Genomic DNA, 10454 nt, shown 5'->3' on the forward strand with positions numbered 1-10454 from the left:
GCAAGTCATCCCTCCCACAAATCTCTGACAGCCGCCTGTAGGATAATGATGGCTTTGCCACCATCTAAGCACCATCATGACAAACCAAAAAGTCTTCCCACCATTAAAGGGGACAAAGCCCCTGACATTATAAAAGACCCTCACACAGTAAAAGAAGGTAAGCATTCTTAAGGAGCAGGGCCCTATAAAAAATATGAAGATGTTAGAAAGCGAAACTAACAAAACCATCAGAGTGTGTGTACTGACCCCCTGTCCGGACATCTTTTGCAGGTCAAAGAAAGGAAATATTATCTTCAGTTGAGGAGGCGCATTCGTCAAGCAATTGTAGTGGTCTCGATAACGCGAGACCTCAACATTGGCGCCGTCTGTGGGAACGCAGCATTAGCAAAGATGTCCACACCTTCCAGAAGTCGTTCGTCAGCCATGGGAGATGAAGGCTATTTTGCTTGGCACGAAACCATGGAAAGACGACAGCTGGAAAGCGAACGACAAATGCAAGCCCTGCTCCAAGAAACAAGGAGGCTTAGAGAAGAAAACGATGTGTTGTGGATCCAGGTTTCGTCCTCGTGACCTCCTCACGACCAACGGTCAAGAGGCCAAAGGGAAAACTCTAGGCTTAACCCAGGGGCAGCGTATCCTGGAACCATAGGGGTCGCCCTTGATATGCGTAATGAGCGGCCTCGTGAACGACCCTTACCTACGTATTATGCTCCATAGGATGAAAGCTCAGACTTCACTCGTCTCTCATCAAAGAGACAATGTGACAAAAGACCCCAGTTGTCGAACACAATGCGTGCGAGGCTAGGACCACATGCACCTGGTAAGGAGCAGCCCTCTACGACCGCGACTTGGGAGACGTATCCCAACCCCCCAGTCGCACCCACCACCCTGGGCAATCCCCCATATCAAGCAGTACAACAAACTGGAGGGAATTCATCAAATGAACCCCCCAAGCTCCATTAGTAGGCGGTTGGATGACATGCTCTCCACGCCTTTTAGCTCGCGTATTATTAATTACGAGCCCCAAGAGGGTTTCTCGTTCCGAAATTTTCTGCGTATGACGGGTCTAACGATCCGTTTGACCATATCATGCACTACCAGCAACTCATGACTCTCGATATAGGGAATGGTGCGTTGTTGAGCAAGGTATTCCCCGCCAGCCTACAAGGCCAAGCTCTCTCATGGTTTCATCGACTCCCTATGAATTCTGTTGACAACTTCTAAGATCTATCAGAAGCTTTTGTGGGGCAATACCTGTGTTCCGCGTAACATAAACAAAATATCAGCACCCTACAAAACATAAAAATGTAGGAAAATGAGTCATTGAGGGAATTTGTGAAACGGTTTGGTCAAACTGTATTGCAAGTAGAAGCCTATAACATGGATGTTGTCCTCCAAATTTTCAAATGAAGCATATGCCTAGGCACGCCATTCTTCGAATCACTCGCTAAAAAGCCTTCCACAACTATGGACGACCTGTTCTGGGGAGCGAACAAATACTTAATGCTGGAAGATGATGTACGCGCAGCCACCCAACAAATTCTGGTTACCGGACAACCAATCAGAAATGATGCGGAAAGGAGTTCCAAACCTCCAATCCAACAGAGGCCGCCCGAATGCAAGCAAGGAGAGTAAAGCCACCCGAAGCTGCCACCACTCACACCCCTTACCGTGTCATATGAGAAGCTTCTTCCAATGATCCGCGAGCTGTCCGACTTCAGGTGGCCTAGACCCATCAGAGCGGACCCAGCCAAGAAAGATCACAGTAAGAAGTGTGCTTATCATAAAAAGCATGGACATACTACGGAGCAATACAAGAGTCTCCATTACTTTGTAGAAAAGCTCATAAAAGTGGGGCACTTGAAGCAGTATATCCGCTCAGAAGCCAGAGAATGAGAGACTTCCCTGAGCCGAACCTCCAGGACCCCCAGGGCTTCAATTGTCCCCAGGGCTGTAATCAACTACATCCATGGAGGACCCTTGGATGAGGAATACGACTCCAAGTGAAAGAGGCAAAGGCTGTTGCAGGCAGCGTCAGTACACGAACGCATCAATTCCATCCGGCCCGGGTTAACTAACGGGAGCGCCCACCCAATAGATGGGACAATCATTTTCCTTCCAGTAGACCCTACACGAATATTACAACTACACCGCGACGACCTTATCCTATCTCTTTGGATTAGGGACTTTGACGTGAGACGGATCCTAGTCGACACAGGCAGCTCGACCGACCTCGTGCAGGCATCGGTAATCAAACAAATGGGACTCGAGCCCTCTAGCCTAGAAAACCCGAGACGGATTTTGTCAGTATTCAATGGAGCGGCAACCACCTCCCTTGGAGACGTCGTGCTACCGGTCTAAGTAGGCCCGGTCATCCTTAACGTACAATTTTTAGTAGTAAAAGATTTATCCCCCTTCAACGCCATTTTGGGACATACCTGGTTACATTACATGAAAGTCATTCCTTCCACATACCATCAAATGGTGAGTTTCCTCACCGAAGACAGACAGATCGATCTATACGACAGCCAGTTAGCAGCCCGCCAGTGCTATCAGATAACACAAGAAGTCGGACCTAATAAGGATTGCGAGTCGCTCCTCGAGCCTGCAAACGCACCTGACCAATAGCAATTATAGAACCCAGCGGATAAAGATCCCCCGGTGGCAGATCCCTTACGAACCATCCAAATATCAAAGAAGAACAATCATCTCACCCATATTAGTTCCCTCTTGGTACTCGAATAGGCTCAGAGCATCGAGGAAGTGCTCCGACAGAACTAAGACGTTTTCACATGGGCACATTCCGATATGACCGGAATCTACCCATCAGTCGCCTCCCACCGACTTAACATCTTGCCCTCATCAAGACCTGACTGGCAAAATGTTAAACGATTTCACCCGGACAAGCAAAAAATTATTCGGGATAAGGTTGACAAGTTATTGGAAGCCAGATTCATCAGGGAAGTTGAGTACCTGGATTGGTTGGCAAATGTGGTGGTGGTCCCCAAAAAGGAAGGGAAGTGACGAGTGTGCGTTGATTACACCAATTTCAACAATGCGTGCCCAAAAAACAAATTTTCTCTGCCGCGGATAGATCAAATTGTAGACTCCACTGCCAGGCAGGGGATGCTCTCCTTTCTAGATGCCTTCTCCGGATACCATCAGATCCCCATGACCCCCACGGACGAAAAAAAAAACTGCCTTTATAACGCCGCATGAGCTTTATTGTTACAAAGTCATGCCATTCGGACTAAAAAACGCCTGCGCCACCTATCAGAGACTGATGATTAAGATCTTTAGACCATTGGTTGGTCCCACAGTGGAAGTATACATTGACAACATAGTGGTCAAAAGCAAAACTAGAGAAGATCATGCGCACCACTTGCAAGAAGTTTTCCACCTACTAAGGAGATGCAACATGAAACTAAACCCATCCAAATGCGCCTTTGGCGTGAGTGCAGGAAAATTCTTGGGATTCATGGTCACCCAAAGAGGAATAGAAGTCAACCCTGATCAAATTAAGGTAGTTATGGAGGCACCCGCCCCTAGGAACAAAAAGCAGTTGCAATGCCTCCTAGACAAACTCATCGCACTAGGATGGTTCATAGCCCGATTCACTAACAAATTACGACTCTTCTTCTTGGTGCTAAGGAAAATCGAAGCGACTGGGTGGACAGATAACTATCAAAACGCCTTCGAGAAAATCAAACATTACCTCACACAACCACCCATTCTAAGCAGCCCCCAACCTGGAGAACGATTGCATATGTATTTAGCAGTATCGGATTGGGCGGTTAGTACTGTTTTGTTTCGTTGCCCGACACACAAGGAACAGAAGCTTGTTTATTATGTCAGCAGAGCAATGGCCGATGTAGAGACGAGGTATTCAAAGATAGAGCAAACTGCCTTAGCCTTGTGAAATGCCGCCCATAAGCTCCGCCCATACTTCCAAGCTCACTTGGTAATCATACTTACCGAACAGCCCCTCCGCAGCATCCTGCACAAGCCAGATCTGTCCAGAAGAATGCTCCAATGGGCCATAGAGTTGAGTGAGTATGAAATCGAATATCAACAGAGGTTGTCCATGAAAGGGCAGGTAATGGTTGACTTTGTGGTAGAATCTCCCCAACGACCTGCTCGAGATGGGGAACCGAACAATGAGGAGTGGTGAACCTTACAAGTCGACAGAGCCTCTCGGTCGTCAGGATTCGGAGTAGGACTGCTACTACAATCTCCAATTGGCAAACAAAGGGAGTAGGCCATTCGGTTGGGATTCCCCGCATCGAACAACGAAGCCGAGATCGAAGCCATTTTGTTCGGATTGGACATCGCACTTACACTATCCGTCTATAAGCTCAGAATCTACAACAATTCTCAACTTGTTGTGAGACACGTACAAGAGGAATACGGAGCCAGGGACAAGCGCATGGTGCGATACCTAACAAAAGTAAGAGACACCTTGCAGCGGTTGGGCGAGTAGACTATCGAAAAAGTCCCCCGGGCTGACAACGTACGCGCTGACACCCTAACAGGAATAACTGTCTTTCTTCCCATCAAAAAAGCCATATTGTTGCCCATTTATGTGCAGACTAGTCCCTCCATCACAGAAGCGCCCGCTTGCAATACTATTGATGAAAGCCAGGAGTGGACGAGAGTTATAAAAGAGTACCTCCAGACAGGCACTCCACATGACGAATCCAACCAGGCGTATAAGATCCGGGTGCAGGCTGCCTGTTTCGCCTTGATATGAGAATGCCTTTATAAGCGATCTTTCACAGGGCCCTACCTTAGGTGCCTAGATCGCTTGGAAGCCCAATACGTATTAACAGAGTTACATGAGGGTGTATGCGACAATTACTCTGGAGGACGATCTTTGGCGCATCGGGCGCACTCACAAGGATATTATTGGCCTATTATGAAGAAGGACGCGACGACTTATGTTAAGAAATGTGAAAAATGTCAAAGGACAATCATTTGTCAGTTTGGAATTCCTCAAGCAATCATAGTTGACAAAGGTCCGCAGTTTGACAACATCGTCTTCCGAAATTTTTGTTCGGAACTCAAAATCCAAAATTTGTACTTCACACCACGCTATTCCCAAAGCAACGGACAGGCAAAGGCGACGAACAAAACCTTATTGATTGCTTTAAAGAAAAGACTGGAGTGAGCCAAAGGAAAGTGGGTGGAGGTCCTGCTTGGCGTCTTATGGGCCTATCGGACCACGCCTGGGCGACCCACAGGAAACACTCCCTTCACTCTTGCATACGACATGGATGTAGTCATCCCCACGGAAATAGGTTTGCCCACGATCCGGATTGCCGTACGAGGTCAGAATGATGAAAACATAGAGCTCGAAAGGAACCTAGATTGGGCGGATGAAGTGAGAGAAAATGCGTCTATCCGGATGGTCGCCTATCAACAAAAAACGTCTGCTTATTACAACCGCAAGGCACGACCCCGAGTTTTCAAGGTCTGGACACTTGTCCTCAGGAAAGTTTTTGAAAACACCGTCGAAAAAGGAGCCAAGAAGTTCCAAGCAAATTGGGAAGACCCTTACATTGTCTCTAAAACAAGCGAGAACGATGCTTATCATTTACAAAAGCTATAAGGAACCCCGTTACTCCGTCCATGGAATGTATCTAACCTTAAGCAATATTATCAGTAAAGAGAAACAAGGGGTGAAAAAAGAGCAAAGGAATGCAACATTTATAAATGACTGTAAAAATTGTTTTTACAAAGTTGGCCGCACCACATACGACAAAAATAAAGAAAACTATAAAAGGAGAACTACACATAAAGGAAAAACATCTCATCACGGAGGGTCTCCGGGTATCGTATCTTCATCATCAAAAGGAAGGGAAGGAATATCGTGCATAATATCATTCTTCTTCATACAACAATGGTAGCCGAAGAAGTACATCTCGTCTACCTGCCTCTGATATTCCGTCTCCAGCTCCTTCTTCTGAGCGACAAATCCGGCCTCCATCTCTTTCCTTTGTGCAACCAGGCCTGCTTGCAGTTCATTCCTCTCTTTCTTTTGAGCCACGAAACTGGCCCGGAGTTCATCCATCTTCTCATTCAGCTGAGAGTTCTCATGCTCCACCCCCTTGAATTTAGCCTCCAAGGCTTCCTTTTCCCCCTTCAGCTGGTCCGCTTCAGCCTGGATAGCTTTCTTCTCCCCCTCATCCAGCTTCAGCATCTCCATCCCATCTGCGATAGCCTTTTGAGCGGCGGCCAAGTCAACTTCCATCATCTCTAACTTCGAGCGCATTTCCTCAATGCCGCCTGGGTGGTGGGAGATGAAGGCCCGCATAGCTTTTGCCACTTCCAGCCGCTTGAAAAACTGCTCACGTGTACGCATCATATAGTGGATACCAGCCACAACCTAGAAAAGGCAACAACAACTAAAGATAAAACCAGACGATGGAGTAAGCGTTGCTAAAAAAGAAGAAGAAGAAGGCAAGATAAAAGGGATTACCACTTTTGTAGTCTCTGACACCGTCCATTCCTGCAGATGTTGGATGCAAGACATGACGGACTTGGGAGTGCCAAAAGGAAGCCGGGCTGAAACAAAGGTAGGAGAATCATCACCCATGTTTACAGATATCCGCTTGATGAGGGGAAAGAAGTCGGACATCTTCATGGAGGGAGCTTCAGCGTCCGTAAAGCACGACATTCCTTTCAACATCTGCATCATTTCCTCCTAGCTTGGAGGAGCTGTAGGGACTGGACTACTCTTCTCATTCGGAGCCTCCTCAGTAACCGCGACGTTTGGACCCCCCTCTGTCCCGCGAATCTTCTCTGCAGCCGGGGCGTTGCTGGGGATAGCTGCGTCTGACTGAATCGCAGTTGTTGCGCTGGGCCCCGCAACGTCTGACTAAGTCACCGTCGTTGCGCTAGGACCCGCTTCGTCTGGTTGGGGCATGGTCAATGGAGGAGCCCCCTCCGTTGGATCCTCTTGAGCCTTCTCCGGACATACTCTTTTGGCTAGGGGAGGGACAATGTCGATAGCCTCATACAACCGCTTGCGATGCCTATCTAGAAACTCGGTTCTGAGATCATTCATATCTCCTTCTTCCTCCGACTCGTTCACAATTCTCAAGCCAATGAATTCCGGCTTAAGCTAGGAAGGGCAAGTTCCTGGATTGAAAGTATCAAACTGCGGTGAGTTAGAAGTATCCTCAAGCACCTGTGCAGGGCCGTCTGATCGACTGGATGTGGAATATGAGGAAGAAGACGAAAGATCAAGAGACATGGACATGATTTTGAGGGCTTGTGCAATGGTCTTCTTTTTCTTCTTCGCAGTCGGAGGACGGACCGCATGAGATGAACTGCGACCTTTCTCACCAGGCACTTTCCTCAGCATCCTCTCTTGCCTCTTCTCCTCCCGCTGGTCAAGGCACTCTTGGCATGCATTCGTGTCTGCCTCGCGGGCCTTTTCATAAAAAAAGGAGGTCCTTCAACACGAAGTGTTCCCTAGGAACCACAACCTTTGGTAGCCGCCTAGGAAAGATGTTGAGGAAGTATGACTGAGGTCCCGAACAACCGCCAAGAGATTTCGGGCAGAGAGGAACGTCTAGTGATGTCTTTTGATAGCAGTAATCTCGAACAGCTTGTTTAGGTGGTCAAAGGAAGCCTTCTCCACCCACTCGACCAAGCGACCTTTCTTATGTGAACCTGCATTAGTTAGAACAAACATATTTAGGATGCTGCACCCCATCAACACCCACACGATATTGAGATGGATATAGGTTGGACGAATTTGAGTGTAGTGGAGGAATTCTTTGAAAAAGGACGGAAGAGGAAAACGGAGCCCCGCATTGAACTGCTCATTGGTGAAATAAATAGCATTGTGCGCGGCTTTCTTTGTGGACATGGGATTCCCATCCACTAGCTGAACGGAAACGCCGTTCAGGAGAACTCCCTCTCGTTCAACTTGTCAGTGGGCTTCCCCAAATAGGTGTGTCCGGATCCACACTTTTCGCTTGGTTTAGCCGCGTTGGACGAAGCTACATTTTTTTTCACAGGCATGGTGGAGCATGGGGCCGAGACAAAACCTGCATGGTGCAATGCCAATAGTTAGAAGAAAGTTACCCGGCCCCACCGCCCTATGGACAACGCCCCAAAAGGCCTAGAATAACTAACTTGCCCAAGTTAGCAACCTCCCCAAGTTCAACTCCTAATCCTACCCAAGAGACAATTCAGCCATTTACAGGGACAACAGGGGGCAACAAAAGTTGCAGTGGGCTCAGCAAAACAACAAAAAATCCAGACACCCCTACACAGACCTATGTATTCCATTTCCGCAAAAACCAGTAACATTGTTTCCCAACCCACTGAAAACCCTCAAACATCATCCCTACCCCTTAATCACAAACAAACACCAAAGAATCCAAGGAAATCAAAGAAATAGGAAGCAGAAGATGAAGGGGTAGAAACAGAGAGCATACCTGGCAGAAACTTGCAACTAGAACGAAAGCCGAGTCGCAGTCGCCCGAATGCATCGGTCAAGAAATCGCGAGAGGAACACCACTCACAAAAACCCTAGGAAACAATGCTCAGTCATTGCTAGATGAAGGAGAAATAGAGAGAAAATGCAGTCGTAAGAGGTGGATTCCCTATTTATGGGATGGAACTCCTCAGGACTACCCCTAAACAAACACGTGGTAGCCTCACAAAGCACTCCTCCATTGGACACGTGGCACGTCCAACCCTCCATCCGGACTACCATGGGAATGACACACACCTCATCTGTCCGGATACCCTATCCGGACTCAATGGCTAGCGTCTCAACCAAGAGTCTTGATTGCGTCTTGCGAGCAATCATTATTCATTTTACCAAAAACATGCTCGACGAGACTTTCCTGGGTCACTTCAGGCCACCTGCCACGACCTGCCCTGCGCCCCCTGCAGAGCGAAAAGACAAGGATGACGACAAGTCATCTCTCTCACAAATCTCATAGCTGCCTGCAGGATAATGATGACTTTGCCACCATCTAAGCACCATCATGACAAGCCAAAAAGTCTTCCCACTATTAAAGGGGATAAAGACCCTGACACTATAAAAGGCCCTCACATAGTAAAAGAAGGTAAGCATTCCTAAGGAGCAGGGCTCCATAAAAATATGAAGATGTTAGAAAGCGAAACTAACAAAACCATTGGAGGGTGTGTCCAGACCCCATGTCCGGACATTTTTTGCAAGTCAAAGAAAGGAAGTATTATCTTGAGCTGAGAATGCGCATCCGTCAGGCAATTGCAGTGGTCCCGGTAACGCGAGGCCTCAACAGTTTAGTTTGTTTCTTTGGAGAGTGTTTGTTAGATTTGATTTTTAGAGGTTGTTGGAAAATAATGAAAATTGATTGGCATCCTCACCATTCTTAATCTTGGTTGGTTGTCAAAAATTTCACTTTAAAGGTTTTATTTTCTCTTGTTTTGCTTGGTTTGTGATCTTTATGTTTTGTTGTTTAAAAATGCAACTCTTCTTTTAAAAATTAAAGAAATTCCTTTCTCAAAGGATCCCTTTGAAAATCAATTTAAAAACTTCACTTAGAGCCCTTAGGATGAAAAATCATGTCCTTAAAAATATGTAACCATGTTTCGTTCGGTTTGTATCCTTTTGATTTTCAAAAATTTTGGTTTTGAATGACATATGAATTCAAACTTGTAGTCCCAAATAAATGACATAATAATTGGCTTTGATGAATTTATAAATATTCATGTGAGGTTGGGAATGTATAGATAGATTCATGTTTATTAAATGGGGATTTGGTGAAACCTCTGCATAAAATTATTTTTCAAAAACATTTTATTATTAGCTTGTTGGATTTATTGTGCATCTAAAATAAAAATTTGATTTGACTAACTTGGAATACTTCTAAAATTTTTCCAATGATTTTATGGTGTTGTGAACTTTTGTTTGAGTTGAAAAACAATTTTGAAGTTGAAGATATGAGTCAATATGTTATAGGAGGTTCAATTTTTGCCCAATTCTTGACACTAAGGTTGTTTCTAAGTTTTTAAAATTATTAAATGACTTTGTTAATTTACTTTAATATTTTTTTTTTATTATAGATTTCCTAAAATTAATTTTAGATATATAAAATATTGAAAAATGTTTTTTGAATTGAAAGATATAATTATATTTTATTGCACCCATTGCACTACCTTGATTTTGAACATGGAGAGGCTTTTTACTTGTTTTTAAAATTGATCCGTATAGAAATTTGCCTTGCCATAGTTGTTGTTGTTGTTGTTGTTGTTGTTGCTGTTATTATTATTATTATTATTATTGTAAATTAAACATTCTGAACATGTTGCATGATTTTTTGTATGATTTTATAGCACTTCTAGGTTGGTTAAAAAAATTTGTTTATGCATTCTATAGAATCCATCCTATTATGGACCTTTTGAGATATTTTTATCAACTGGAATTAATCAGGGCTTTAATAAATTGT

Source organism: Vitis riparia, chromosome 17 (assembly GCF_004353265.1).
Source record: "Vitis riparia cultivar Riparia Gloire de Montpellier isolate 1030 chromosome 17, EGFV_Vit.rip_1.0, whole genome shotgun sequence".
Lineage (NCBI taxonomy): Eukaryota > Viridiplantae > Streptophyta > Magnoliopsida > Vitales > Vitaceae > Vitis > Vitis riparia.